Source organism: Hirundo rustica, chromosome 8 (assembly GCF_015227805.2).
Source record: "Hirundo rustica isolate bHirRus1 chromosome 8, bHirRus1.pri.v3, whole genome shotgun sequence".
Lineage (NCBI taxonomy): Eukaryota > Metazoa > Chordata > Aves > Passeriformes > Hirundinidae > Hirundo > Hirundo rustica.
This window is the reverse complement of record NC_053457.1, coordinates 10074108-10101906: the sequence shown is the minus strand read 5'-3', so window position 1 is coordinate 10101906 and position 27799 is coordinate 10074108. Positions and strand designations below refer to the sequence as shown.

The following is a 27799-nucleotide window of genomic DNA, read 5'->3' as shown; positions in this document are numbered from 1 at the left end:
GTCTCTGGTGATGCTCAGCAGTGTCCCAAGTCTCTGTGGGTCCCTGACACCATCAGCTCTGCCCAGGGTGTGCTGAGCACCCTGAGGCAAGGGAAGGAGGGTGCAGGGCTGTGGGTGCTCCCCAGCTCCATTCCAGCTCAGTTCAGCTCCCCCATCACTCCTGGATGCTGTCTTGTAGATCCCCACTGCACTTGGGCTTTTTCTGTTGGCTTTTCCTTTTATTTTTCTGTGTGGTTCAGAATAGCTCTCTGGATCTGATATTTGGCTTCTGCTTACGCATGATTTTTGCTTGCAATCTGCCTTACTTCAGCAGTGTTAGCCCAAGTGCTTTTGAACACACTGTTGTTACAAAACACCAAAAAAAGAATTTTTCTTTCAAAGCTGCTCTTCCAGGCACCTCATACCCTTGGGGCACAGGCACTTTGGGCGAGTTTGATGCTGAAGTCCCCCGGGTTAAGAAGGAGGTTTTCCCTTTTGCTTGGGGCTCTGGGCAGATTTGGGGGGCTGTATAATGCTGCCTCACATGAGGCTCCCACCCACGGGCTGCCCACACCTGTGCTGGGTTGAGCTGTTCACCTGGTTTGCAGTCACAGCTGTAACCACTGAGGACACCCTTGGTCTCACCACCTTTCAGGTCTGTTCTCCTGGTGTGCCTGCACCAGAAGGGTCCTGCCTTGCTGGGAGGAGGCAGCTCTGGAGGTATGGTTGCGCTAGGAGGCTTTTTCCTAAATGTGGTGTTTTAAAGGCATTTGGGTTGGTTTTTCTCCCTTTGGTTTGTGCTGAATATTTCCTGGAGTAGGTATTTTATTTATTCTATGGTGTAGTAATTTGGTTTATTGGACTGGGCAGAGATTAAGGTATTTGCACCATTTAGAGCTACGGTTGATTGTTTTGAAAATCCTCATGGCTTGGCAAGAGAAAAATCTCCTTAGATTTCTCCTAAATGCAAAGGTAAGATTTTTGTTTGCTCCTTTCTCGAATGCAAAAACCTGAAGCTTATTTAGAGTGTGGTTTCTGCTGTGATGGGCACTGCCTACTGTCCAACAATCCCAGAAAACATCCTATGTGCAAAGGAACTCTGTGAACTTTCAAGGGTTCAACTTCAAAATATAGCAAATAAGAATGATGAGAGAAGCTCATAAAATTCCTATTAAGAGTCACGTTTGATACTTACTTAAAATTTCATGTTTTTATGGTGTGCCCTTTGCCAAAGACACATTAACGGTGAGTGCTTTCTGAAGCAAGGCTGCAGCAGACACACAGCGTCAGGAATGCCTTCTGGTGATCTGTGTCCTAATACCTGAAACCATTTTGCTTTGACAGTCATCTACAGAGCAAAAACTTTCCTCAAATCCCATAAATATTTTTAATTCATATCTTTCACAGATCCACAGCAAGCTATTAAATATCTTTACAGGGACATCTCAAGCTATAGTTAAAGTTGTCTATTGCTTATGGGAAGCTCTGCAGTTACTTGGTAGCTAAATGTTTATAGGAATGTCATAGCCACTATGCAGAATAAGAATAAGTCTTTTTGTAAGGATCTTTTTTTGCCAGGCCTTGCACAAGCAGGTCACAGTGCAGTGCTTGCTTACCTGCAAAAATGTCTCTGCTCCAGCACAGCTGAAGCAGAGATGATGGTGAAACTAATTTGTTTCAGGTGCTCCCCCACAAAAATTACTACCAATTTAATGCTGTTTAAAATAGTGCACTTATGTCTATAGGTCCTGGATGTTTTTTAACCTTAAGCCAAAGAGCTTGTTTCTCTTTACTTTTTCTCCTTCAGGGGACAGTGAGAGATGAAATTAGAGCTGGGCAGGCAGCAAAAGAGCAGCCACTCACAAAATCCTGGGCTTGCCCTCTTTGTGGTTGTATCTTTGTTATTTATAAGCAGTGTAACAATAAGATTTACTGAGATACAGAGAAGAGGCTGGCATTTTGGGAGGCTCTGGCAGTGGGCAGCAGAAGAACTGAAGGAAGGCAAAGCCTGGGGAAACAGTGGGTCTCACTTAAGATGAAGATGTATTTTGGGATATCCGTGGGCCAGGGACTTGGAGAACAAAACCTGTGAACCTGCTCTATGTTCAGATGAGTACAAGCCAGATGGACAGTTCCAGGTTAGTAAAGGGGTGCTCTCTCACCTGAGAGCAGAACCAGAGAGGGATTATTTGCAGGTGAAAGCCAGGATTAGTGGTGCCTGGGTGTTCCTGACCCTCAGCTGTACCTCCTAACTCTTCAGACTGACAGGTGGCTTGGGCTAGGAATGATGGATGAAGTAGACTGAATAATCCAATGGAAAGATGATGTTTTCCAGCAGAGCTGATTTATTTTTCAAGAATCAAAGAAACTAAAGGGGGGTGGGGGGGAAGGCTGTTTAGTTTGATGGATTTGGTTAGTTATTTTACTTGGGTTTTTTTCTCCTGAAAAGGAGCCAGAGAAGGCTACAGGGACTGAACTTTAGGAACTAACTTAAAACTAGTTCCTGTAGCCTGGGGTGGTGCTGATTCTTCCAGCAGACTGGGCACTGCAGGCATGCACATGCCTGTCATGCTGTACTCTACATCTCTCTCTTTAACAGTCTTTTCCCATTACTTCTCTTATTTCAGAACATATTCCAGTGCAGGACCTGAGCTGATGGGAATAGAGAAAATATGTCTTCCCCCAAGAGATAATAGAAATCCCTACAGCTGCAGTCTGTCCCCTGCTCTCTCTTTGGTGTCCTACATGAAGCTGCCAGTTGCCCTTCTCAGGGCTTCTCCTATGGCATCTCATGCTCAAGTTCTTTTTCTGTGTCATGCTTGATAGGTTGCTGCTGTTTTTCTAAAAATAGAGCTGCTATTTTAGGTTGGGATTTATGCCAGGAATAACAGCTATGACAGCTATCCAGGATTTTTTTATTATTATTCAAAATAAAAAGATAGTTGTGGGTTTGGCCAAGTCTTCAGGAAATCTGGTGCTTTTTGATTGTTTCTCTTAACAGCCTGTGTTTTACCATTGGCTGTAACAGCTTCCTGACCCAAACTCTGTAGGGTATGCCATACTCTGGAGGATGTCTTAGTTTGGCTTGAACAGCATTTATAAATGTATTGGTGATCATTTTTACTGTAGATGTAGACCAGCAAGGTATAGATACATAACTTCTAGTTTCACATCAAGTGAACTTTTTATTCCTATCTAGTTAGTTAAGCCAATGGAGTTTAAATTCTCTAGCATAGAGCTTTTTCTCTCCATGAATTAAATGGATTAACCTTTCTTAGAAAGCTATCACTAATTATATTACTGTACTGGGCTATTAACTCCTTTCCTCAATAAGTTACTATTTTTATATGGCCACAGTGACCTGAAGTAATTACAACCCCAGTTGTACTTGAAACCTTTCAGTTTAACACTCTTCTGATGAAATATTCTGCTTCTACTAATGTCTTACAAATGCTGGGAAGGAGAGAGAGAATTTCAATCAGCACTACCAGAGCAATAGCTGTGGGTACTCTAACAAAGAGTGCTCCTTTTTTCCCCTGGATTATCACCGAGGTAATCACATGCATGTTTGAGAAAAGGAAGCAAGTGTTCCCTATTAGCATTTGTTAGATTTCTTTTGTGTGCTAGAAATGCTTTATTTTGTCTAGTTGAAGATGATGGAAAAACAAGGTTATGATTCACTGTATGTTTGATGTCTGAGACTGCCTAGGGTCCAAAATTGACAATGCCAAAGGCTGAATTTCTCTCTCTCGTGTGTTTAGAAGAGTAAAATGTTGGGCTGCTGTTGTGTGCAAGTAGAGGTATTAGCTGAATACTTGCTGATTGTCTAACACCTGATTTCTTAGGTGGGCAAAGCCTCCTTCAGACCACTTCTGTGAAATGAAATGGGGAGAACAAAAAGGGGTTTGTCACCAGAGAGGAAAACTTCACACCTGAGTTTCATGAAAGATGCATCGTTAAGTGATGGCAGGAGTGAAATTCATGATTTATGGATTAAATATCACTTTAATCAAGAAGACATTTTAAGTAGCCAGCTTAATCATTGTCATCAGCTTCATCAGGGTGATTGAAACCATCATTACTTTAGCAACTGATTAGCAAGAGCTGGATGTGGTCTTTCTACTAATGCTGGAGCTGCTCATTAGAAAGGTGTCAGAGGTCCCTGACACCACCTCTGCTTCATCTGCCCTGGTGCTTTTGCTGTATTTTGCTGGAGAGTATGTGGATTTTTCCTTAGATTAAGCATCCTGCATAATTCAAACAAATTGCTATTTCATATTACAAATACATGTATTTGCATGAAGCTTGTTGATAAAAGCAGAGAGTGCAGAAGTCAGGTAGTTGGTGATTAGTTTATTCATAATTATATAACTTAAGAAACAATTTCAACACAGTTTTAGAAACAAAATCTAAAAGAAAGGATTGGAGATTTCTGAAGGAAAATAAAAATGTGTTTAGACAATGCAGAATCCCATGATGGTGTGGACAGGTGGTTGATTTGCACTCTGAAAAAAAAGCAGTGTTGGGCAAGATTAACAAAATGAGAGTCAGTTTGGAAGCTAATGTGTGAACTTCTCTGTCCAGAAGGTAATTAGAAACATGATTTATGTGTAGCATACCCCTGGGGTATCTGGGGTAGGTAAAGAGGGGGGAAGTGGATTTTTTTCTGTTAAGTACTCTAGAATAGGCCATTTAAGATACCAGCAGTGAGGTCTTAAGAAGGCTTCAGGAGCATAACAATGAGTCTGAAAAGCAAATAAAATAACCAGAATCTATATAGGAAGTTGCCTGCAGAGGTGATGAATCCAGCCAGCCAGAGACTTTGGGTGGGGGCCTTTTCTGTCAAACTGAAGATAAATCATGCCTGGTTAGGGAAGGCAGCCCTCTTGCTCTGGTTTTCAGATTATTTTCTTCTTCTCCTCACCAAAGTCTTTTTTTTTTTTTTTTTTACTTCACAATGCTAGCAAAGAATTGGGAACTTGTTCAAAGACACAGGTTCCAGCAGTTTTATCAGTCTTGATATATTTTAGATCTAATTACTTACTTCAGGTTTTGCCTTGGATTCTTGATGGGGGTTAGCAGTTGGCCAGACATTATTATAGCAAAACCTAAATAAACATTTTCCCAAAATACTTCCCTGCACATTGGGGGAAATTGAGCAGCTCTCAGCTGAATGTGAGTGAGGCTTGGAGATCTGTGATCCAGGTGTGGCGGTTTTTGACAAAGACTAGTGATACACCTCATCTGTATTCAGGTGGAGAATGGGGAAAGGAAGCCAAGGATGTTTTTTGTCATTTTGCAATAACCACCGTGGGAAAGGCAATCATTCCCAGCCCCAGCAGTCCCAAGGAACCAGCAACCACGAGTAACAAGGAGGGCCCTCAGCAATGCACAAAACACTGTGCAGGGACACAGAATTCCAATTTTGTTTCAGAATGTATGGAACAACATTACTTTGAAACTGAAGAAAGCCTTTTATTTATCTTTGTCTTACAAACTGAGCTTAATGACAGTCGGGACTGAAAGTGATGTGGAAAGGAGAGTTCAGTGAATGTGGGAAAAGCAAAGATAAAGGGGTTAGAAGGGTTCTTGGACAGGAGGACAAGAAAGGGCTCCCCTACCTTATTTCTCATATTGAAAATCATGTTCTTGTCATCTTGAAAGACGTGGGACACCACCTCAGACCAAGACATGCACTGATTTAACAGCTGTACTCTCTTTCCTTCGTGGAGCAGGAACACTTGTGTCAATCCTCATCATCTTTCTGTGAAAGGCATTTCCCCAGCTGTGATGGCATCTTTCCAATACCAAATCTTCCAGGGCTTTTCTGGCTCTTCCAAATGTATGGTTGCTGTGGTCTTGAACACTTGTTTTCATTATTAGTGGGCTATTTCCCAGAGTATTGGGTTCTTCAGGTTCACACAAGTGGCTTTGCCAGCTGTTAAAATATTTTGTTGCATTGAGAAGAGCTCTTCCAAATCAAAGCAGTATTCTCTGCCGTCACAGGGCACATGGAGATGATATTTTGGAGCCTGAAGTTAGCAGGGGGGATTTCATCAGGCCTGCGCTAGCTCAGGTCCCTGTCTTTGGTGCACAGAGCTGTGCTGTGTGCCCACCTCTCTGCCCTCCTGAGTGAGCAGGGCTGGTGATGGCTCCACACCCTCTGGGGCTGTGCAGTGTCCCTGGGCACCTGGCTCCTGTCCTGGCCCTGCTGGCACAGCAGCTGCTGCAGCAGAGCTGCCTTCTTGAATCAGGTTTGTTATTGCTTACATGTGGAGGGGAGACTGAATCGAGTTTCTGTTTTATCCTTTGGGCTGATATGCATTAGCATCAAAGGAGTGTCCCTGCTGTGGCTGATGTTTCAAAACGAACGGTGGAATTTCATTTCTATTCTTCCTTATTACTGGCAGTCTGTCTCTCCTGCTCCCCTTTGTTTCAGACCCTGCAGGGGGCTCTAAGAGGTTCCCCTCCTTCCTCTGCGGTGTTGCGATCCCTGTGGCTTAGGAGGAGCGTTTGGTACCGCTGACAGGCGTTCTGTGGCGGCACCGTCGCCTTGGGAGAGGGTTTTGGGGCGTCTGTGTGCTCAGCCATCGCTGCAGCAGCAGCCCCTGTGAATTTCTGGGGAGGAGAGCGGCAGGGGATGGATGGACGGGCTGCGTGGGGATGGCAGCCGGGCCTGGCACACCCCGGGGGCTGTGCCGGGCCCTGGTCACCTCTGTGTGCCGAAATGAGGTTCTGTTCCCGTGCAGGAGCACAATCCAGCCTTCTAAACGTCCCAAATAACCGTGGCAGCAGGCTGCAGGAGTACCAAAAGCAGCAGCCAGGCACATCTGACGGGTCCTGGTGCTTTGCCAGCCGGAAATAATCCCGTGTGTGCCTTGAGAGCAGCTGGCAGCTCTGGTGATGAGGCTCTGCCCCCAGCCACGCTGGCCTCTGTTCAGGAGGAGCTGGACTCGGGGCTTGCCCTGGGCTTTGTGCATGGGAACCAGTGTCTGCTAAAGAGGGACATGGACGGGGTGTCCCACAGGGCAAGGTAGCTCCTAATCCTAATCCAGTGCAGTCATCAAATTAGTGGCTGTGGTAGCTCCTAATCCAGTGCAGTCATCAAATTAGTGGCTGTGGGCAAGATTGAGAAGGACAAATCCAGGGCAGGTCAGCCAGATTTCTGAGGCACAGCAAACAGCTTTTTGAGCAAAGGGAGAGCGTGGTTAAGCTGTAGTGTCTGTACCTCAAGGAAGGAGTCACTTGTTGCCATAATGAGAATTGCTGAACTTCTCTGCTGCTGCTTTATCCATGTTGTCCTGGCATGCTTCCTTCTAGATTTCTTTAATACTGCTGCTTTAGGTGATCTAGTTTTGTGGTCAAAAAGAGCGGATGGAGGGGGACATGCTATTCCCTAGCATGTTCTACACAACATCAGCCCAGTGAGTTTAAGCAGCAGTGCAAATAGCTGAAGCAAGAATCACAAACAATTGTTGTATCAGACACAAATGATGTGTGTCAGCCTGTTAATAGAGTAGCTGTGTATTAACCTCCCACAAACATGGCAGAATCTCAGAAAGCACATGCATGTTCTCTTGTCAACCTGCTTAAAGAATGAGTATTTACTTGTGTAGGTTGCTGTGCAAAGAGACACTGCATTTTAACAGGTGTTTTTGTAGATGCTAAACTCACTGAAACCTTTGAAAGCAAATCTACTGCTGACTGTGATGATAATCAATTTGTGTGTGTGTGTGAAATAGGAGTCCCAAAGACATGTATGCATCATTCTGCCAAATTCAAGTTGTTTAGTCAAGGACTGCCAAGATGCTGAGCGGTGATCTGGTTTTGGTCACTTTTAGCATCCCTCATATTAAGTACTTGCACCCTAGAAGTATAAACACCCGTTAAATAAGTCACCTTTCCAAGGTTAGGGGAAGTCTATGCTGCAGCTTCAGGAAATGGGGCTGAAAAGGGACATCAGGAAGACAAAGTAAAATCAGGACTTTGGATGAGTGCTTGGCCAACTCTTCAAAGCTTGTGCAATTTCCCTGGACAACCCCTTCTACTCACTTCATAGTCTAATCCTTTAATGCTTTTGCTGCAACACTTAATTTGACTTCTCCTTTGACATGCAGAGTTTTCCATTTTCCTCTTTGTCTGTATGTCTGTGGGTCACTGAGGACTGTTACAAATCTCTCCCTCCTCAGGTGGTTTTTTTGGAGCCACCTTGCCCTCACACTCCCTTCCATCAAAGAGGATTTCAGCCAGTGTCTCCCCCAGTTACAAAAAGGAAAACTTGATAATTGCCAAGTACTGTTTTGCCATTCAACCTTCATTTTGCAGTGGTTTCTTCTAGCCCATGTTTTCTGTGTTTTATCAGACAGAGTATCAAAAATCTTTATTATAATCCAAGTACGTACTCTCCTGGGGCTTTCCTGCCTATAAGGTCTTTTCCCCTGTTCAGGGTGCAAATTGGACTGCTACAAGTTAGTATTTGACAAACCCATGTTTGTTGTTACTACCGGCAGACACTTGTAAAACTTCACCCAAATTAATTGATTAAAGGAATTTAAGAGCAGAAATACCTTGATTTCCTTCTGTGTTCCCACAAATAGTCTCTGCCTTCTGGTCTCCTTTAAGGAGAGAGGCTTATTGGTTAGCCCAGACCTCTTCCTTCTGCCCACCCTCACTTATTTCTCAGGGGCACTCTGCTGGAGTTTTTCAGTGGTTCTGGCTCACTTGTGTGCTCCAAAGGTGATGTGGAACTGTTTGAAGAGAAACTGGCTGGAGCAATGTCTTCTAAGGCAAATTCCACGAAGCCCAAGGGAAGCATTTGCAGAGGCAGGGATACAGAAGCCACACAAAACAAAGATAAGTTTTGAGGCTCCTGACAGGCAGAGACTCGAGCAGAAATCTGTCAGATCAAATGGAGGCTGCTTGCCTTGAGAAAGTGTATGCTAATAAACCACGTGGGTCTATTTTATTTACAGAGCAAAGGAAATGCAGCAGTTCTCTTGCCTGCTGGCAGGTGTGAGGGGTCTGCTTTGGGTCAGCACTGACAGGGCTCCCCCTGCCCAGGCAGACACTCGGGGTGCCAGATGTGCCCCAGGCTTGGCAGTGTGTGTAATCTGGTGAAACAGCGCACAAACTCCAGGCACTGCTGTGGGCAACGCAGCACTTGGGCTTTGAACAGGAGGATTTAAAGCACGAGGTTTCTGGACTTCAAAGAACAGATGCACTAGACCACAATGATACTACATGTGTATTTTAAAAGTGTATTTCCATGGATACCCAACAAAAACTATCCCAAATTAATGTTCTTGGAATTCATATTTTGAATGTCCTCCGTGGGAGTTCCAGTTAGGAAAAAAAGTCTTTTAAATTAATTTTTAATGTGGCTACTGCTCTTCAGCAGTTCAAGGTAATTGATTTATTAGGCATTTTAAGTGTTTAAATACAATTATTGACTGAACAGAAGCCTGAGCAGCCTCTTCCATAGATTTTCATAATTAACAGTATGGCAAAATGAAGGTCCAAGAAACAAGTTTTTGTGTCTTGGGAAATCTAACATGTAGCACACTTTAAAAAAAGACATAGAGGTATTAAGGTTCTTTTCACTACAGTAGCTTTAGGGAAAAGTGAAAATAACAATAAAAAAAAAGACAACTTTTGTGGTTTTTTAGTATTCTCATGGATGCCATATATATTTCCCTATGGAGATGGCAAGCAGGGGAGGACCTACTCTTCCTAACAGAACCCTAACTCGAATGGATATGAATTATTTCTTCTTCTGCTTCATTCAGTAGGAAATTGCTGAGTCACACTGCTGAAGAATAATCTTACCTTTCCAGCTGGTAATCTAAGAAAAGCCTGAATGCTTCTGAAAACCAGGACGGGCTTTAGGTTACTTGTCTGAATGGTTTTCTGTTCAAAGTTTATCTTTCAGTAGTTAACAGAAAATTTGCTGTGGTGCTAATGAATTGTTTTCTCAGACTTTTACCACTCACCACACAGAAAATAGAGCCCCTGCACCCTCAAAGGCTTGACTGAATTTTTCAGAGCATGTGCATGTTGAAGCCCCAAGGGTGGGGTTTCAGTCAGGTGTGCTTTTAGCATCCTGTTGGTGGGGTTGTATATACACTCACTGGTCTCCTCTAAACATTTTGAGTGGCCAAAACCCAGTGAAAATGTCACTTTTCCCAAGAAGTGATGGCTTTCCAGTAAGCTTAGGTTGTTTTTTCTTTGAAGGACTGTAAGGAAACTCTAAGTGAAATACTGCAGCTCAGGAATGTGTAAAGGTTACATCTCAGGCTGCAGAGAAAGACTGCTGGGATTGCTGATCTCCAGGAGATCTACAGCTTCGATTTTCACAGCAGAAGTTCCTCCTGCCCCCACCACTCTTCCTGGGAAGCTCTCCAGCTCCAGGATTGTACTTAGTGCCTGCTGGGAAAAATTGCACAAGAGAATCTTAGAGAGCAGGGAAAGCAAAATCAGGATGTAGAGGCGAGGAACAGGAGAGAAAAAAGTAAAGAACATGCACAGAAAAGTTAAAACACAGGAAAAATTGCCTCTATATGTCTCTTCAATATTGTATTTATTCAGCAGTTGGATTATTTCAGCAGTTTGGCAGTTGAGTTGTTTTTCTACAGAAAGTGGTAGCAAAGAGTCGTATTAAAAGTGGTGGCAATGCTTTAATTTGCTCTTAATTAAATCTTACTGCATTCTATTTCACTTTCAAATTTTCCTGTTTATGGATGATTTGCAATTCATACTTACAATTCATGCCTAAATTGCTGTTCATGCATGTACTTTCAATGGTTGCTAGCAAAAATTTAACTCTGATTTGGTAGCGCTACTTTTCAGAAAGGCCCAGGGAAAGTGTTTTTATTTTGTGGTTTATATACAAATAAGGGACGGCATTAATTTTAAAAGGGGAAAACCCCATTTGATGTCACAGTTTGAAGATCAGTGTTGCCATTTAAATGTGACAAAAAATGCAGGAAGGGGTTTGTTTGGTTGGGTTTTTTGTTGTTGCTTTGGTTTGGATTTTTGGCTTGGTTTCTTGTTTGGGTTTTTTTTTTTGTTGTTGTTGTGTGTGTTTGTGTGCATTTGAAGTGTTGTTTGGTATATATCAACTAAATGGAGAGGAAAAGTCACCTGGGGAAACCTTGGCAGATTCTGGCTGGAGGCTGATTTCAAACATTTTATGACTGCAAATTTGCTGCAGAGAATCAAAGAAGTGGTAGGCAGAGCATCCAGAACCAGAATAAACTAACCTCTCTCAAATTCTATCAGTACAGCTAAGGAAAAGAAAAGCCAGGGAAGTTTTCCTTCCCTTTGAAGCTTTTCTAGAATGAATCTTTAATGATGGGTGTCTGCAACCTCTTCCAGATGATAATGAATGTCCAGCCCCCAGGTTTTTAAGGCAGGGAAGATGGAGGCTAGAACAAGAATAAACTCAGGGTGCCGCTTGCACTGGCAGTTATCTGTGAGGGTCCCCCTGGGACGTGAGCTCCAGTTTGTGTGGATAATGCTAACGGTAGCATTTCAAACTTGAGGTGGAGAGTGTGTGTGTAGTGTTTGTTCTCTGAAATCTGGAGTGACTCCAGCAGGGGAAATGCAGAATCCTCCCTTCTGCAGCAGGCAGGGACCAAATGGCACAACAAAGGACAGGCCCTGAATCCTTGTGCAAATGCAGAGAGAGAGGCACTTCAGTGAAAATATGCAGAAAATTTTAATAGTTTAGTAAAAGCTTTTTTTTTTTGCTCCCCTTGTAGAAAAAATGTGCTTAGTAATAGGTTCATTTTGACTTCTAAAGGAATTTCTGTCAAATACAATCATCAGAGAAGATTACAGCTGCAAAGGTATCAAAGCTATGTTTGCAGAAATCAGGCTTCAAGAGCACTTTGAGATGGAAGATATTTGTCAAATTTCTTTACATGTCATCTCGTGTTTCTTTTATTTATGAATTTTCCAACTGTGGCATATGCTGTCTAAAGATGAGAATGCTCCAGCAGTTTTATTTCTTAAAAAAGTCTTTGGCAGCTGCATTATATTTATTTATTTTGTTTCTTTTCTCTTCATCACTTGAAAAGAAAGGCAGAGAAGTGAAACAAAGCACACAAATAAAGCAGTCTGCCACACTGAAAACCTCTGAAACATAAATAATAAACTTTATTTACTAGGTAATTCTCCTTGATACTCTTGTTTATCATCTTTTCAACAGCTCTCACTTAAGACAGTGTTGCTTAAGTACAAGGAAAGTGTCTTGATATTGTTAAACTGAAAGAAACATCACATTTGTATTAATATTTAGGTTTAAAAGCATGTCAAAATATTTTGAATGCATTTGGAAAAGCAAATGCATTTCTTCCAAGTGTCTGAAGACTAATTTCACTTTATATTCTGGGCAAGACCAGGGTGCTATCAAGAAGTGCCTGTTATTTGCTACTTTTACCCTTTTCATGGCATGTATATTCCTTGTTGGAGGTATCCTTTCTGTTCATTTGGAGTCACGGATCAAATTTTGGTAGCCACTCTATACATGAATCTATTCTTATCTCTGTTTAACTCACCACAACACTGACTCCCAGCTGATGAACTGAGTGTTATTTTAAACACACTAAAAGGAGGGAAAAAAGAGATTAAATTGATTTCTTTCCCCATTTTTTTGACTACTCTGTGCCCACAATTCAAACATGCACTGCATAATCTCGTGAAAATTAAATGTCATCATTTGACTGTAAGAGGAATGACCCACTGAATTCAAATTACAAAGAACTCCGAATTGCTTTCAGCTGTTCTCTCAGCGGGTCTCAGTTTCTAATGATGAGGCAATTCTTCAGGTATGATGGCAGGGAGGGAGCAGAGGAGGTGGGTTGTGTTTGCAGGAAAGCAGACATTTATAGGGATGCATGGTGTCATGCAGCTGCGGTCAGGATGTCTTCATCACCGCCGTGCCAGGGAAATGCTGTTCAGATTATTTCAGGGGAGCCATGCCACGTCTGCTCAAGGGCTGGAAGCGGGAGCTCTGAGCCATTCCCACCGTGTAACGTTTTCCCGGTGGAAATAGCAGGTCAGGATGCTGTTGTCCCCTTTTCCAGCTCCCCTGTGCCCCCAGTGTAGGACCCAGGGGGATCTGGTCAGGGCTGTGAATCTGCAGAGGAGGATGAACCCCCCAGTGCAGCATGATCCCTCCATAACCAGAGCAGTGAGCAGAGAATTCCCCCAGCCGTGACTTAATAGTGAATTAATCTTGAACAGAGCAGCTGTAAACCTGATGTTGTATTCAGTGGTTTATGAAGTATATTCTTTTTCTTTGGGGGTGGTGGGGGAAGTCTCTAAATGTCCGCAGGCATCAAATTCTTTTCTCCTCTAAAATGCAAGTGTGATTTGCTGAGGCTCAAAGCTGCAGCGGGATGGCTTCACCCTCCGCCAGGCAAAACCTCCACCATGTGTTCTGTAGTGCCAGTTCAGTGATATAAGTGAAGAGAAAACGTGACAGAGTATGAGGCAGAATCTATTGCTCATACTTCAGGGTGTAAATCTCTCAAAGATAGCTTCAGGTGAGAAAGAAATCTCTTCTCTATATTTAATGCCTGGCTATAAATTTGAGGCCTCTGACTCTCTCTCATGCAGAAATATTGGCTAATGTGTTTTTCGTATATACAAGCGTGCATTTGTCAGTTTGTTCTGCCCACAGTACAGACATTCACAATTTTGATCACCGATGAGGACTCCCCTCTCCTGAGATTTTTTTTTCCAAGTGTAGATTCTCTTTAAAAGTCTGCAGAGGAAGCTGTGCCTATATTAAATAGCAGCCAGGCTCCCGTGGAGCAGCATTCTTCGCAACGCAAAATTTCAAAATATTATTTCCAAAGGAAAACAAATTCATAGTGTGCAGTTTTCTGTCTCCTCCCAGGCCAGTAACACCATAAATATGACGAGGACTGTTAACAGCTAAAGCTGAGTGCAGGTCCCTGAATACATTGCCTAGGTAGTGCAGCCATGTGCTTAAAACCACATTTCCTGATTGTTTTTCAGGCTTTGAAAGAACAGTACTCTGGAGCCCGTGTGAGCTTTGTGCAGAAGAACATGTGCCTCCTGAAAGGAACTGCTCTTTCAAGAGGGTGAGAAGCACCAGAAGCCTCTAATTACAGCAGTGCAAACTGTCAGGCCTTGTATAGTAGGCTACATTAAAATGTAGCTGCTGTTGATTCACTTTCAAGCCAAGATAACAACCTCACAGGAAACTGGGTTTTTGCATCAACTAATTAAAAATTGATATGGCTCCAATGCAGCCTAGATAAGGAGGCACTCACCCCTCGTACTGCCAGGCACTCAAAACCTGCCCTGGAAAGCCAAGCAAAGGCCAAGTATCAGCCATTGCTAATTCCCTGCTGATTTTCCTGCAGGTAACTTGTAAAGAAGAGCCAAAGGCTATTTAATGTCACTGTCCCGTAACAGCTTTATAATCAGGTATGTGCTTCTGTAATAATTTACTGGTTTAATTATACTGTGTTGTTCAGGCATAAAAAAAAGCATATTTCCCTTAGTACTCAGCCTTTTTAGGGCTGAGGGAACGGGATAGGAGGGACAGAAAAAAAAAACCCTCTAAATTTCACAGGCTTGAATCAGGGCTGTGGGGTGAGTGAACCCAGGCATTCATTAAACACTTTGACACCACGCATGGCACTATAAATAACTTCCCTCACGTGTGAAATTCCTACATTATGAAGCAAAACAGTGGAGTGAATAATGGGTAGCATGCTCAGTCTCTGTGATTCCACAGCTGGAGCTCGGCAGCTGCCCCTCACTCCTTCGGGTTCCTGTGTCAGCGATGGGAGCGGCACAGCTCCACACCAGGCACTGACACTGGGCTGGTTTTTACAGCGAGATCTTCTGCCCTCTCACCCCCCTGGTCCAGCAGTGGGTAGAGCAGTGGGCACAGCCTGAGGTGATGGGGCTGCTGCTGAAAGTCTCGAGCCCTTCTGGCATGGGACAGCATTCCAGGAGCTGCCATAGCAGTGTATGGAGACCCCGTAAACTGCAGCTGCATGATGGGATGTGTATGGACACCCCATGCACAGGCAGCTGCACTCATGGTGTTGTGTAGCTGCAAGGAGAAGGTTAACAATGGGAGAAATTGCTACTTAGTTCGTTAATACTGTAGATGTTATTAAAAAAAATAATAATTAAAATCCAGTTGGCACAGGCTGCAGGATTTACTAATCAACATGTCAGTTCATTTCCAAGTGCATCATACACCTCGAGTTATTTTTGTCCAGCTGCTTCCTGCAGATGCAATTTGAACAGTCAGAAATAAAAGCAAATTTCAGTGCACCAGCAGCGTGCTGCTGGCACTCTCCTCTGACTTAGGCAGGGACGCAGGGGTGGGGGAGAGGGAGCAGCCAGTGCAGATATGGGGAGATATTCAGTAACTTTTAGCTAAAGCTGAGAAAATCCTTGCCTCTGGGCCGCACACAGCACTGCTTCCTTTATAAACTGATTTAGGAAAAAGATCTAAGGTTTGTGCTGAAGAGCCTTTATTTGTAACTGTGCAGTGAGGGCTCCGTGATCTATACTCAGCTATGGTATTCAAAACTGCTTAACTCTGCAGTTGATAGGACTTCTGCATATGAAAAGTAAAGCATATTCCCACATGCTAGAACAGCTTCCCTGCATTGGAGACTCCCCTGTAAGTGCATTTGAGCTCGGGAGTTGTTCCTGTGTGCGTGTATGCCCAGAGAGGGCATCCCCATGAGATGGGCCTGGGTTCCGTTTCATGGCTGGATTAGGAAAAGGTGTGGGTTAACAAATCATAGCAGTGATCAGGATCATAGTAAGAAGCTTAAATAACGAGGAATTCAAAAGATGATGAGACTTTTAAGTCTCATTAAGACTCACTGGGGATACTACCTGTGTTGCTCTAGAGGGAGCCTAAAGGAGCGCATTTTTCAGGCAATTTGGGTTCAACAGCTCCTCGTGCTCTGCTCTTGGTCTGTGTTACCTCTGCCTGTGCCAGCTGAGCTGGGCAAGGGCTGGCTCCCTGTCCTCCTCACCCCCGTTGTGCTTGCCAGCATGTACCCAGCCCTCCCAGCAGCTGCCCTCTCTAGGGCACCACACACTGAGGAATTCCAGGGGAGAATTCCGGCAAATCCCTCAAGAGATGCCCGCTGACAGCAGGAAGCTCCTGATGGCACTGCTCCTGAGCGTACTGCTCGGGCTTCTGTCTGCTTTGCCCATGCTTTTCTCCACGTTAATGCCCATTCACCATGGGTACTATTAGGAGCTGGAGCACAAATACGGGAGTCTGTAATAAACCTGAGTTTCCAGGATCTGTTTTTACTCGACAGGGAACAACAAACGCTTATTTTCTTTGGAAGTAGCTCCTCTGAGCTTATAGCAATCAGAGGGAGATTTCTCCTGGCAGGCACAACAAGGTCTCTTTGAATCCCAGGAGGAAGGTGGCTGTGCAGAGGAGGCTGTTGATCGCCTCAGCCTTGTGGCTGCTTGCTCGCTGAGCAGGGGGGATGCTGGAATGCCAGGGGAATTCTGGAATGCCACTGCGCTGCTGGCTCCCCTGGCAGGGCTCCTGGACACCTAGGGTACTATTCCCAGAGTACTCTCCTATGCCTCCTCTCATGCACAGCTACCTCAGCCACCTTCTCTCTGATGGAAATCTGCTCTTTGCAAGTTTCTGGAGCTTTCTTTTACCAGCTGTGACCCGAGTGGAGATATTTAGGAGTTCTCTGCCTCGAGAGCAGACTTCCATTGCTGCAGGCTTATCTGGGACAAAGCTCATAACAGCGGAGAGCCAAGGGTCAGTATATTAAAGCAGAATGCAATAACCTGTTCAGTTGGAGGCTATCTTGATTTCCATATAAATGCAGAAGTTTATATTTGAATGTGCACCTCTCAGGCATATGAAATGCTAATGGTGAAGTAATTTTTATGTCGCTTTGTTTTGATTTAGTTGTCTGATAAATGGAATTCCTTCTGGCATTCTTGCCATCCTGTCTTGCTACACCAATTTTTGAGCAGGGTTAATTTTGATTCGAATTAATGACTACCAATGGCTCTTATGCAGGTCATTAGCTAAATCTTAGGATCTTGAATTCCTAGAATAGTCAGAGATGTTTAAAATGCCCTGTACAGTAAAGTAATAACAACCTACAGTTTGGTCTAAGCTACAGTGGTTCTGAGCTAAAAAGGGTGCGTAACTCTTCTTCCATACATCCTTAGCCTGACCCACAGTTGTACAACTAAACCCACTTTTAACAAGAGACTTTGTTGTTAATGACATGCTGTGAGAGCTAGATTTGTTTTGTTTTGTTTCAGCTATTTTCCAACTCTTCAAATGACAGAATTTGTCCTAAATTCCTTTGCTGCTTAGAGACTCCTGACCATTACAGGTGGCAACCATCCTGACGTTTTTTATAGCAAGTTTTATGATAAAGGTTATGCTAAATTTCTGGTTTTCCTTTAAATAATCCTAACATGTCATGTACTATTAATAAGTATGGAGTGGCACCCTAGAAGACAGTGTATTTGCCATATTTTTATTCCTTATAAATAAAAAAGGAGCGCAGATGACAGGTTACCATGCAGGGATAACTGAACTGCAGCTCAGAAGGAAGAGTGATGAACTGCAGCATTATCTAGAATGTAAAGCAGAATCGCCTCTCCCCAGCAGCCACACCAGCAGGGCAGGGGCAGCTCTCAGCCTCTACGGATGCTTTCCCACTGACAGTTCTTATCCGGTATTAGTGGCTTTTTGCTGTCCTGTAAGTTTCTCCTCGGTAACAGGAGCAAGCTGACTTTGCCAGCTGATAATGCCAGCGTGGGTAAAGCGCCTGTGGATGGGAGGGGCCCCTGCTCGGCATGCCAAGCAGAGTGGGCGCATCCCTGGAGTACAGAATGTGCTGCTGTACCAGGGCACTGCCCTCTTGGTTTGTCACTGTGCAGGGCTGCAGGCAAAAAGCCAGATTTCTAGCTAGTGGGGAGCACTCAGAAAACGTGCAGGCTTCACCCCACCCCCAGTGTATGGGGTATCAATTCTCCCAGGAGATCTTTTCTTCGAGAGCAGCAGCAAAAACTTTCAACAATTTAATATGCTCCTAAGGTTTCCGAGGCACTTCTCTGCTACTCCTTTTCAAACCTGTTTTAAATTTCATTGTTCCCAGCTCAGTTTCCAGTATTTCACGCAAGTGTCACATCAACAGTGTAATAAATCTTTTCTTATCTCTAAAATTCTTTTCCTATTGCCTTGTTCCCAGAAGATACTGCTGCTGTTGTGACAACTAAATAGATACAACAGCTGTAGAGTTCAAATATGACTCACGGTATGTTAACTTACTGATACAGTAAACTGGGAAGGAAGGAAAAAATATAGTTTGCTTTTTCAATATTTTTTTTGTTTTTAAAGCTAAATAATGCAAATGGCACATTTTAAAATGTGGGTGTTTTTTACATCAGAAACCTCCTTGTGTAAAGCGACTCTAAATTTTCTTTTTAACTTAATTTTTTTTGTTGTTAACAGGGTCTTGCTATCACCTGTTCTGTTTCCCTGTCCCCTAGTACTAATCACAGACTTTTGTATGGTTGGGAAATCCATAAGTATATAATAGTTTTGATAGTTTCTAATTTACACAGAAATTCAGCCTGTGTTACGGGTCAAGACTTTCCTTTGGTCAGATTTTTTTTTTTTTTTTTTTTTTTTTAAGATAATATGTAGAACATGAAGGCATTTCATTTTCTTTGTAAAAATTCGCATTGTAAAGAATGCAAAGGGAGATACAGAATGTCAAAAGGGACACGTTGAATTTCCAGTGCCCATTGGTAGTGTTGCTGCCTTTATCACTGCTTCATCCTGTGCAGACAATGAAACCCAGACTCGTTTATGAATGATATTACACATACTAAAAAATCATACAGTGTATCTTGTTCTCTGCTCATTACTTGCACTTGGTATTTGTCTCTGCTGGGTTTTCTTTTTCTTAGGGATGTTCTCTTTTTGCCATGTATCCCAGGACAAGAGCCTACAACGGTGCCTTCTCTTTCAACATTTCTAATTCCAGGAGACCCACTAGAAACATATGTGAAAATCATCAGGAAGATCGCCAAGGTCTATTCAGACAGAAGAACGAATCACACAAGGTCTCTTCCAAGTTTTCAACTTTTCTGTCAGGCGTCAGCATCCCTCCTTTAGTTCCCTTGATAAGAGAAACAGGCAGACCCAGTGTGCTTGGCTCTGTTCTGCTCCTCTGGCTCATCTTTCCTGATATTTTCTTGAATCGTGAACTGAACTGCAAATAATAGGATTGCTTATATGAAAGGCTGTCTCTTTACATGAGTAGAAGCTGTGTATTTGGGCTCTTTGAAAACGGCTCTGCAGCATTTTATATACTTTGTTCTCTGGTCAGAAGTTCAGGATGTTCCATTTCTAAATCTGATTTCCAGCTAAAATACAAATGCGTTGCATTGACTGATCATCCTGGGAAGTTTGTATGCTTTTGGAGTTAAAGATGTGAATGATTAATGCCTCTGCTGTGCTTGGCTATGAATCATTATATGATGCCCTGATTTTCTTTCTAAATCTCTGTAGCTCTGGCAAATAAGGTGTTTAAGGGACAGAGGAGAGGGAAAAGGGTAGAATACGACCTTCCTGTTAGTCACACTTCAGATAAAATAGTATTCTTGCAAGGACATGGTTCTCTTTGAGTTTCTACCGACCCTGTGAACTGTGAGAAAGTGCAGACTATCCACCTGCAGGCTTTTGGAAGTAAATTCAAACATAAAAGTCTTGATAGTTGAAGCAACAGATGAAACTTTCAGGAATTAAGTTTTAGTACAAACCTAATTAACTCCAGTATTACTTCCTCTCAAGGTCAATTAGACATTTCCAGGGTACTTGAATGATGTATTTATATGGGAAACATATTTTTTTCCCATCTAGTGACCAATATTCTTTAAAGAACCTCTGAACCTTTCTTATCTCCCTTGACCATGGTGCAAGGGAGCCAATGTTGTTTATCCTGAATGCAAGCAACTCTTTCAAATTCCTGATTTGAAAACAACAGGGCATGGCTCATCTGAGTACAGGCATCTACGCTTTACACAAAATGCGTTTTCCCAAGCAGCCGCCCCCATTTCACTTGATTCATCTGTGGCACCTCATCATCCCAGCACTGGGAAGCACCACCTTTCTGTGCTCCCTGAGCTCAGGTTTCTGGGATACAGCCTGGGAGGGGCAAGGTCCCAGGGGAAGATGCTTCTGCTGCCACTTCAAATTAGAACAAAGAGGAGACTAGAAATTGGTTTGGGAAGAGATTAGGGATTCAAGGAGCCGTGCTGGGGCTGCTCTCAGGGGGCAGATGCCATGCATTTGACTGGCAGGCATTACACTGAACGTGCTGTGTCATCCTAGAAGGCAAGAGCTAATGGCTCTCAAGACACTCTTAAATTCCCCTTGCTGTATTTCTTCACTGGGGCAAGAAAGATTTACCATTTGTGGACTTCACCTCTTAGGGAAAAAATGCTCCATATTATGCTTGTTTTGTCATAAATACTGAGGTGGAGCAGGAGAGCACATTTTAATTTAAAAACCCAAACGAAATTTTAGGCAGTCTTTTCCAAGATGAACCCTTTCTTTGCTGAGATGATTGGAGCTTTCACATGGAAAAACATGGAAAATAGTCTGTGAACCAATGGCTGCCCACTGAAGAGGAGATGGCAGCAGTATTTTGGGGCATGAAACCTTCTGTTCTGATTTGATAAAGTCTGACTGAATAGCAGTGTCTGTTCTCTTATCAATGGCTGCCACTCGCTTCACCTCATGGCAGATGTCTGCTTCTCCTCGGATAGACAGAGGACTCAAAAGAAGATAGGAAAGTAACTTCAAATTCCTTGCTCTGTCTTTTACCTGCAGTCCTTTTCCTTCTCTTTGCAAAGTGATTGCTTTTTGTAGCTCTAACCTCTTTTAGAGAGAACTGTTTTCTCTCAGGCACTCGTAATGTTTCCATAGCTCAGATCACCAGGGAATGCAGTCTCATGCTACTTGGGGACTAATTGCACAGAATAATTACTGAGTCCTCAGCCCTCACAACGATTGTTTTATAAATAATTCCAGCTTTAAATGTTGATTACACATATGCTTCCCGAAAGGATTGTGCAGAGGAAATAATTCTCTGAAACTGTCGCTGTTCCTGTCATGTGGCCCAGGAGGAGAAGGTGGCAGGGTGGGAGTGACAGGAGGCAGCAGGGGAGGTAGGCAGGGTCCCTGTCCCTTCACCTGGGGGCCATGGCCCCACCAGGGCACTGGCTCTGAACGTGGGTTGGTTTGGCAGAGTGGATGAGCCAAACATTCAGTTTTAAAGCACAAATGGCAGAGCTCTGTTGCTTAGCAAAACCTGTGTCAAAAGGCAGCTGTAGAGGGGGGGTGAAGCTGGGTTTCCAATAAAAAGGAAGGAGTTTATAGGGGGGGGTGTGTGTGGCTCCACTAAAATCCTTGCCTCAGGCTTTTTCTGCCTGCTTCAGAAATTCAAATGGATGTGGCAATCTGTGTGCTGTGAGGGGGACCACGGAGGTAATCGTATAAATGTGAAGGAATGAGAATTTAAAATAGTGAATGTGCAGTGGTTGTGTAAATGACAGACTACAGATGGGGTTTTGCTAAATGTATTAGCAAGATTGGTGAAGCAGGCTGACAGTATTGTTAAAACCAACACTAGAGCATTCATACAGAGCAATCAATATCCCTTCAGGCCACAGTTCCCTATGTCAGGTGAAGAAAATGTTTTAATAGAAATTCAGCTTATATGTCTGATGTGGAGAAGGGGTTTTTTTGTATTTCTTATGGTAACAAATGTGCTTTTCTCTTTCATAGTATGTGTCAGGTGAATTCTTTTCTTTTTTGTAGAAACTGGAAAGCCTATTGTAATAACCAAAAAACCCACAAGTGGCAGTAGGGTACTGGCAGGTGAACCAAACATCAGCCCCAGCTGATAGGCTAAGGCAGGGGCTCTCTCTGATGACTGCTTGCAGGCTAAAAATGAGCATGTGTGTAAGTGTGCCTCCTGAAATAGAAGTGAGTTGTATTGAACAGTAAAACATAATATTTATAACCCTACCCAATATTTATACCCTACTACAGAGGGCAGAACTATAATCAAGAATACTTCTTAAAGCTTGGAAATATTGTCTGTAAATGCGTTCTAGGAAACGCTTTTTAACTGCTTATAGGATCTATGTCATCTGCAGAAAACCAGTTTTCAATATAGAGTTGGGGTTTTTAGAGTTTTTTTTTTTTTTTTTTTTGCTGCTGCTTTAGCTCCTGGTGCCTGTGTGAATTCCGTGGCAGATCTACAGGTGTAAAGAGGGCACAGCTTGGTTTCTGGCTTGGGTTTGCACTTTAACAGTGGGGGTTGGAAATTGATTCTTTCCCATGGTGCTCAGGAGGGTACCTCCTGTTACTGTGATACTGGAATGTGCTGACAGCTTGCCATTGAAATAAACAACCTTTATCTGGGTGTTGTCATCAGTGAGGTGTTTGATAGCTGGAGTTCAGATACCTGAGTTCATCAGTCAGCCACTTCTGAAGGCTGTCGTGGTCCTTTCATGGTATTTGCATGAGTTGTTTTTTGAGTGATATAGCTCCCCGAATCTACTGTGGCACTGCTGATGCATAAAGGCCTTCCCAATACTATTTCCTCCTGTTAGACATGACATGGGAGAAGTGTTAACGGGCTTCCTTTAGATTTTGATAGTTATCAGCAGTTACCCTTTACTTTGCATGAATCAGAAGTGGCTTAGAGTTCAAGTTTTACAGTGATGACTGGTCTCACCACAAAGAACAAAGAGTCTTTTCCCAAACCCAAAACCTAACAGAAATTTTTATTTAAAGATTCTTCTGTGATTGCTTTGCCTTCACCTAAAAAATCCTTTCAAAAGCAATCTAAAAGGCCAAATGAAGTACAGAATTTTAAAATGTGCTTCTGTTGTCTGTGGCTGTGAAGAAATAGCATGCCCCTGCTTGCAGACAGAGCTTTGTCCCACAGCTAGAGGGAGAGCACTGCCCCTGGCCAGACCCTGCACGGGGAACAGCCCAGCCTCGAGAGTTCTCTCCAGGAAAAAAGGGCCAGAGGCAAGGCTCTTGCCTGAAGTTGCATTGATCCAGCCCCTGCAGGAACACGAGAAATGATGGCAAATTCCTTCCCCAGACAGAACAATGCCATTTTCTACGAGATGTGATCTTTAGAAATCAATCAATTTTGTACTTTTCAGTAAATTCAGGCAGCTCCAAATTAAATTGGAAAAACTGTTTGCATGGAAGTAATTCTTTTAAGTAAATTTCTGCCTATACTGCAACAATAACGCCAATGTGGATTTCATTAATATGTTTCATTAAAAGGATTTCCATTAGGAATTAGTTTCAAAATTGCTTAATATGTCAGACTCTGAGGACACCCATAATTACATCTATAGCCCTTCTAGATCTATACTATTTTCCCTCCTCTCTTTCTCTGCCTGTGCTAATAAGCATTTCTAAACTGCCTGTTAGAATAAGAGTCTGGAAAGTTTTACAAATTACAAAAAGCATTTTATTTTCTTTACATTCCTTCAGCTCTCTAATAATCTCATTTGTTACTTTTAAACATATTATCCTTCTGCTTTTTTAATAAAGAAGCAGTGAAGATGAAAGTCTTATTACAGACAGTATCAAATCTAGACACTGGACTCTGGCCATGCCATCCTTTATGGGTTTTAAGCACATCTTCAGACAAAACCTTGTCCTCCAAAGAGTGAACATGCCCAGACCTTCACACTGAAAGAACTCCCGAATTTCTAAAAATGCAACCTTCAGCAAGGGATCAGGGACCTTTAATGTGGTTGGTTCTCAATCTAAGAGAAGGATCCTACTGGTGGTAGGTGGCTGCCAGACACGTCAGAATCCAGTGGGCAAGAAATCACGGCCTCACACTGCTTTGAGTCTCTGCTGGAGCCTTGTTGAACATTGTGTGCTTGTGTTTATCAGACTAGGAGTTATTTTTACAATATTATCACTTTGCAAGGCTAAAGCTGATAGAAAAGTAAGAACTTTTGTTTGTAAGAACAAATAAGAACTAAAGTCTACAAGAACAACTGAGAAATATTACTTTTGCTTAGCTTGTTCAAAAAGGGGCTCTGTTTCACTTCTCATGGGTTAAGCTTTTCTTTGGATAAGATTGAGCAACAATAATGAATTTCAGTGCTACAACAGGTTAAAATCGAATGTTTACCTACACTTTAATTACACAAAATCATTGTAATTAAATGCATTTTAAACAGCATGCACACAATGAAATAAATTCCTCCATATAGTAACATTTAATAAATAGGCAATATTGCTTTCTTTTCTCAAGACCAGGTAACAATGGACCAATTATTCTTCACTGTTTTTCAAGAGGGCTTCCCATTGTACAGAGAGATATAACATCTGGATCAATGCTTGCATGATTCTTAATGAAGACCTTTAGCTCTTAGAAATTATTGGAAAAAACATCTCCCGTGGAAAACTACGATTAGTTTAGCTGGATGCCATGCTGAGCAATGGATGCTTTTCTTGGCTGGCACACCACAAAACTGCTTCTATTATCTGCCCCAAGGAAAGATCTCCAGGCTTTAGTCCAGCAAACAAACATTTTCTTGTCATTCAGTGCACTCTGAAGCTTCTTGGTTTTCTTTAAGGGTAAATGAACTGGGCCAAACTCTGGTTGTTGCTATTGCATCTTTGCCTTGCACTGTACCCATAAAGGAGATACAAGGAACTCCTGGGAAAAAAACGCTACATATGACACAGCCCCAGCTGAGAACTCCTACGTGTCTGTCTGGTAAATCCACATGTTAAGGTTGGCCAGGATAAGGATTAAGCTGTGTGAGAGGGCTGTTTGGCAAAGTGCAAGGTACAGAGAGACTGCGCTGAGGTACCGGCCTCTTCAGTGTTTTTACAAATCACTGCCAGGTACACACTTACAGGAAAACCAGTTTCAAAGGTTTGCGATGGGTTTTGTGTGGTTTTTGCCCGCTCCCCTGTGCTGACTTTAGATGAAGGGCAGTCTCTGTGAGGAGCAGCAGGGCTTGCCCTGACAGCCCATGAGCGCCAGGGCGGGAGCTCCGCGAGCAGCGCGCCGTGACAATCAGACGCTGGCGGATTGTGATCCTGGGGATGCTCTTACACAAAAGGCAGGGCTGCAAACAACCCTGTCAGATCAGGTCACGCACACACCTGGAAGAGCAGAGGGGTTTTTTCTCATGTGAGTAGCCTGATAAGAGTGTGAGCTGATCCCTTCCTGGAGTCCCAGGTTTTATTCATAAATCACTTCAGCGGTTTTCTCCAACTCTTTGGCACGCCATTCCAGTTCTCTGGGTTTCTATCCAACACAGTGGCCTCTAACTACTGAAGGGTTCTCTGTAATTCTGCTAGTGCTGGCTCCAGCAGAGGTGAGGCTCAATAAATCCCAGCCGGTGAATAACTCTGATTTTCAGTTGAAGAGATAAATGATGAGAGAGAAGCAATAATGGCAAAGAATTGTTCTGGTGAAGTGAATCAATACATGCTTAAAAATGTCCCGTTCTGGGACCTGTGTTTCGTGGGATGGCCAGAGGATGCTGTGAGAGCTAAGCAATGAAGTCTTTGCTTTCCCTCTGTACGTGAGGAAGAGTTCTACCTCTAAATGATTAGTTTAATACTCTATTTTTAAATTAAAATGTGCAAGGAGAGAGATGCTGAAAAAGTGACTTTGGCTAGAGGCTTTGCAGCAGTTATACCCACGCTGATGAACAGCATGGCTCTGTGCTCTCCAGCCGAGGGACTGGAGAAGTGAAATTACATCTGACAGGTTTATTTCTGCATTACCTCAATTCTGGCTAAAGGCAAAATTGATTAAAAAGAGAAAATACTTAGGATGTTAGGATTTGTGGCTGTGTTTCTGTGCTGAAGTCCCAGCATTAATCTAGACTTGGCTGCACTGGTTACAGGAAGAGAAAAGGTGATTCTGTATCAATTTCAACCTGTGTTTATACATAAAGTACTGATAATAATAATAATAGAATAATAATAGAACTTTTTTGATGCATGAGGTTTAAGAGTTCATAGGTCAAGAGAAGCACAGATAAGTGATGAAAACACTGCATTTAGTAAGAAGCACATGAGAATGGTGTGCTTAGGAGGGTAAATAATTGGAATAAACAGAGCCACTCTGGAGAAAAATTATTGTACTAGTAAAATATTAAAGTGCAATTATTAGCTATAGAAATAGAAACACTTTTTCTAGATCAGTATGTATAGAGACAAATGTGTAAACAAAAGTAGTCACCTTTGTACAAAGGAGCAAAATCAGGAGTCTTGTGGAAAAAATATAAGGGATATAACAGATTCTGCCTTACCTTTTGTGTCAATCCTGTTCATCTGGTTTTTTTCAGTACTTTACAAAAATAGTGCTGAGGTTATGATATGGCTTTGATTTTTGTTAATTATCTAGATTCATAAAGGATATTGACCAGTTAAGGCACCAGCTAGGACTTGTGTGAATTCAGTTTGCATCACTTACAGTGTGACACTAAAAGGAAGGGGATTCTGTCTGATCATGTTTTGGGTGTGAATAAACTCAATACAAACCTCTACTCATCAGGAATTCTAAGAACAAGTTAAAGGATTCTGTAAAGAAATAAAGTATTAGCATTTTGAAAAAGGATGAAGCAGAAACAACAAGATGAAAAATCTCTCAGAACTAATAATCCAGATGGCTGTGTCTCTCACCCTGTGAGGCCAGTCAATCCTTGAAATTACCTTTTTTATTATTTTTTGAAGTTTAAGTCCTATAGCAAGGACTTAAATGAAACTTTTTAATATTTCATGGATTGCACATCTTCTAATCTGTTCTTTATTTAATTTTTATGAAAATTACCCTTCAAATTCATTTTATTCATTCCTGAAAGACCCATATCTTATGCATTATAATTTTTTAATTATCTTGATTTGTGTACAGCTATGACTAGAGAAAATTACAGCTTGAATTTCCAAAATAACTGGTGTGACATACATGGCATCTAAATGATATTCCATATCCCTCACCAAAGAGCATTTTGGATGGTCTTTTGAAATGTTTTCCCTGAGCAAATTAAGGATTGCAATTTCAGTTTTGTGTTTCATTCCTCAAATTAGCTTAACCCCGTAATAACACTGGTAGCAAACAGTTCAGATATTAATTGCCATGGCTTCCCCAGTCCTCAGCCTTTCCTAACATCTTCCTTAGGAGATGGCATTCTCAGGAAAACAAGTGAAAAGGTTTTCTTTCACAAGGAAACTCGGAGAAATGAGATACCCGGCTCTGATGCATGGTGGGCAGCGACAGAGACTGATGCCCTGACTAAACATGTTTAATTAGTTGCTATTGCTGCAAGTTTTATCCTTGGCACCCACTGACATGCCTGGGCCGGGAGGGCCAGCCCAAGGCAGCCCAGAGCTGCCAGCATTTCTTACCACTTGTGTTGTTAACTCTGTTTTTTCAATGATGGGGGTCAGAAGGGAATAAAGCTTCCCCAATGTTTTGCTATCCCAGCTGCTGTGATAAGGGAACTGGGGGATAGCCATGATGGCTGAGATGCTCTGCCAGAGTGAGAAACCAGGCAAACCCCCAGACTCCAAGTAGACACTTGTTTGTCAAGTAGTTCATGACAATCTAAACGATAACAACTGAAAAAGCAAGCACTTATCAAACAGATTAGCCGAGTGACAATATCAAGAGTCCATTGCTGTACTTCGGTCTCTAGTGGCTTCAGTCTTTGATGTTTCCTAATC

General features: G+C 42.6%; 1 long non-coding RNA gene across 4 annotated transcripts; it reads left to right on the top strand.

Annotated features, from left to right (window-relative positions):
* Nucleotides 1–563: 563 nt before the first annotated feature.
* Nucleotides 564–19447, top strand: LOC120756224 (uncharacterized). Of its 4 annotated transcripts, none has more exons than XR_005702061.2 (5): nucleotides 584–699; nucleotides 850–951; nucleotides 14005–14090; nucleotides 14376–14439; nucleotides 19041–19447. It is a non-coding gene; the product is annotated as an uncharacterized LOC120756224 (long non-coding RNA). The 4 variants fall into 4 exon arrangements; XR_005702059.2 differs by having other exon boundaries at nucleotides 618–699; nucleotides 875–951; XR_005702060.1 differs by having other exon boundaries at nucleotides 688–795; nucleotides 875–951.
* The last annotated feature ends 8352 nt before the right edge of the window (nucleotides 19448–27799 follow it).